The sequence below is a fragment of the Castanea sativa genome, chromosome 3, assembly GCF_040712315.1.
Source record: "Castanea sativa cultivar Marrone di Chiusa Pesio chromosome 3, ASM4071231v1".
In the NCBI taxonomy this organism is placed as follows: domain Eukaryota; kingdom Viridiplantae; phylum Streptophyta; class Magnoliopsida; order Fagales; family Fagaceae; genus Castanea; species Castanea sativa.
Window position 1 is genome coordinate 25799950 of NC_134015.1, and position 4174 is coordinate 25804123.

Sequence of the window (4174 nt, forward strand, 5' to 3'; positions counted from 1 at the left end):
AAATACTTTGTTTTGAGCATAATCTATAGACATCTCATTTTGTGCGGACTAATAATCTTAAACCCCCATTCCCAACAATGGAGTCGTAAACTCTCAATAACCATTTTTACAATGTAATGAGGTTATTCATAGAATGTCCAAAAAATTCAAAACATGAAGGTGCTTAACTAGCTTAACTGAGTGTTGCTAGAAGATTACATTTATTTCTTATTTTACCCATATCTCACAAAGTACAATTTGAGAAGAAGAAAATATAGAAGACCTTCCATCAATAAGAAAACACTTTAACACCTTAGAGCATTGGCATTAGGTATTACAAATGGTATATGATGGGGGATTTTAGCATCAAAACCATAAAAGTGTGCATTATCCGATAGTGTAATTGTAAAAAAATTTACAATTTTGCTACAGTATCATCATATAAATAAGATGCTACTATGTTATTGTAGCTGTGACATTCAAGCTTAATTGCATAATTAATTTTATGGTTTATATGCTTGTTATTATCTTAATTACTTTAAGTGCATAAAGGTTTGATATTTTGAGGTTATAAAAGATTAAAATCTATTTTTAATGATGTTGACGAAAATTGTTAACAATAATTGTTAAATTATGTTTAACAAACGTTGTCAAATTATGTTTAACTGTCAATTTATGTTTAACAAATGTCACCAAATTATGTTTAACAAACGTCGTCAAATTATGTTTAATAATTCGTCAAACATAATTTCACCCATAGGCCTTTTGGCATATGAGTTTTATTGATGTGAGTAGTACCCATTCAAGATAATGTATCTCTTAATTACAACCCATTGCTTCAAGGGAAAACCCTTTGCTTCAACCACGTCATCTTTGTACATGTGTTTCTTTATTTTCATGTTTGAGGGGATATATGTTTTTATTTATTTGTGGTTGCACCTAATAAATTGTTTAGGTTGCCTATGTACTCTTGACCGGGATCAAGCCAATTTGTAGTTCTTAATTTGAGATCTTAGATTTAAAGTCTCAAACATAGTTTTGTCCAATTTTAAATGATGGATCTTTAAGTAAATACTTGGTGTTTAATTAAGTATTGGCATAATTTTTGAATTTGGGTGAGATAATTGATTTTAATCTCAAGGATAAGTTATGGACCATGTTTTTTTGGAAATTGAACCAAGGATTTTATCTTTGAGAAATTAAATGTCCAAGCAATTTTTTCTTTCTTTCATTTGCTTCTTTGTAGGAATTCTAATGATATTTTGATTGAAATTCCCAAATTTAATTAAGGGAAAGAAAACTCCTTTGAAGCAATTTAATCATTATGAACATATTTGGAATTGGAAAATTTCCTTAAATCAATTTTTATGGTCATTTTATTTTAGGAATTGTTAACTCTAATTTTGATTAAGGAATTAATAATCCCAAAGAATTCGTCATGATTAATATGGTGGAGTCAAGGACTCCATTAATTTGGTAAAGCCAAGGACTCCATCGATGAGGTAGAGTCAAAAACTCCATTAGTTTAGTAAAGTCAAGGACTCCACTAATGGGGGAGAGTCAATGACTCCAATTAATTTGGTAGAGTCAAAGACTCCATTAATGGGGGAGAATCAAGGACTCCAATTAATTTGGTAAAGTCAAAAACTCCATTGAAATGGTAGAGTCAAAGACTCCAATAGTTTAGTAGAGTCAAGGACTCCATTAATGGGGTAGAGTCAAGGACTCCATTGATGGGGTAGAGTTAAAGACTCCATTAATGAGGTAGAGTCAAAGACTCCATTATTTTTGTAGAGTCAAGAACTCCATTGATGGGGTAGAGTCAAAGACTCCATTAATGGGATAGAGTTAAAGACTCCATTGATGGGGTAAAGTCAAGGACTCCATTATTTTTGTAGGATCAAGGATTCCAATTAAAAAGAACATTACACCACAAATTGAGAGAATTTTTATTTGGTAATGTACAAATAGGAGTTACATGTCAAAGACTCGTATTAAAGCTTCATGCATGGAGTTAGGAACTGCCCATGAAACCCGATCCTATTTGCATTACCAAGCAAAAATTCAGATTTGAGAATGAGGGAGAGAGAGATTTAGAGAAGAAAAGGACTGATGAAATCTCATATACAAACCTATGCTACGTATTCCTTTTCTGCTTGATGTTACTCTCTCTGTCCGTGCCTCTCTTTTTTCTCCTCTCTATGTCTTTGCTGTGTGTGTACTTGCTCTCTTTTTGTGTATCTTACTTCTTCTTTTTCTTTTTTTCTTTTCTCCTCCTTTCTATTTTTTTAACTTGTGCGTGCCTCTCTCTATTTATAGAGAGACTTCAAAGAAGCTGTTCCCTTATTTTTCTCTCAACTGATTAGATCATGAAGCAGTTTTCGTTAGTTTTCCCTCCACAACTCCAAATTTCATGTTCAGTCATGACCCACTTTTCAGCCTTTTTTCTCTTTTATTTGTTCCATTGCTTTTTAAGCTCCTTCTTTTTAGTTTGTGACAGCCCACTTTCACCAAACCGTGTTCTTTAATTTTTGGCGGTGACACTTTTTTATCCACTTTTTAGCTTTTCAATTTTTTATTATTATATTTACTTCTGCCGTGACCATCTTTTCACTCTTTATCTCTTTTTTTTAGGGACGATAGCAAAGTTACTTTTTGTTAACGCTATGCCCACCTTTCCTTATTTTTCTCACTTTAGTCATTTCTTATAGGTAATAGAAGACTAGCAGACTAGTAGCTCTTCACTTCACGTGGACTCCTTCTTTAATTATATCAGCTTTTTATAAACCACCACACATTTTGTCTCATCCTATTATCTAGTCCACAAGCGGTGACATGGCACTTTGGTCCACAAGCCATGAAGTGACATTCTTTTTTAATGACACATTTTTTAGTTTCAATAGTTGCCCCCGTGTGTCATGCAAGAATTAGAATTCCTTGTGTGACACATGTTTCTTGATTTTTTTTTTTGGCTTGGACTGCTTCTGTTGAATTTGAAGTCCCAATTGGCAGATTGATTTGGTTTTGATTTTTTTTTCTTTGTTTTGGGCATTGGTTTGTACTTATGCAAATTTTCTTACCTACATAAGATTGATCACTTATTTAATGGGAAATGGGTTTTTTTTTTTACATGTGACTAAACTTAGTAAATAATACCAAGCTTCCTACGTACTCGAAAGGGGATCAAGTCAACACGTAGTTTGGAAGGGGTTTTTGTTTTTGAAGACGTGACTGAACTCAATAAATGATACTAAGCTGCCTACGTACCCGAATGGGGATCAAGTCAACACGTAGTTCGGAAGGGGTTTTTGTTTTTGAAGATGTGACTGAACTCAGTAAATGATACCAAGCTGCCTACATACCCGAAAGGGGATCAAGTCAACACGTAGTTCAGAAGATAAAGGTGATTGATTTTTTTTTTTTGAGTGTGACTGAACTTAGTAAATGATACTAAGCTGCCTACGTACCCAAAAGAGAATCAAGTTAACACGTAGTTCAAGGGGGCAGAGTTTTTTTTTTTTTTTTTTTGGTTTTTTTTTTGTGCCCTAACTTTTGCTTAGGTTGCCTTATAAAAAGGTTTTCAACCTAGTGGGTCTTTTTTTTTTTTTTTTTTTGTGTGTGCCATAACTTTTGCCTAGGCTGCCTTATAAAAAGGTTTTCAACCTAGCAGGCTTTTTTTTTTTTTTTTTTTTTGGGTAGAGTTGTTTAATGAACTTCCCATTTACACAAGGGTAAACACATTGTTCTTCACCCTTCTTCCTCAGTATCCTTGTTTTGGGATAGATGCATAAGGATGGTCATTGCTTAAAATTTGACATCAAGATAATTTGCCTCTCCTCCCATGAAAGGGTTAAGATCAACGTACACCATTTTCACATTTCCATCTTCATCGTAAAGTTTGCATTGATGAAGTGTAGAACCGATTATGCCATAAGTGTGTACCCAAGAGCATTCCAACAACACATTGTAGGAAGTATCGACATCAATTACGTGGAAAAGAGTTTCAGAATACAATTCTCCTATTTCCACCTTTAATGAGATGCTTCCCATGGCTCTTTGTCCTACTTGGTTGAAGCTTTGAATTGTCAAGTTGGATGGGGACAATTGTTTGGACTTCATCCCCATTACTTTGAATGTCTTATAAGGGAGAAGATTTACAATTGATCCGTAATCCAATAAGATTCTTGATAACCAT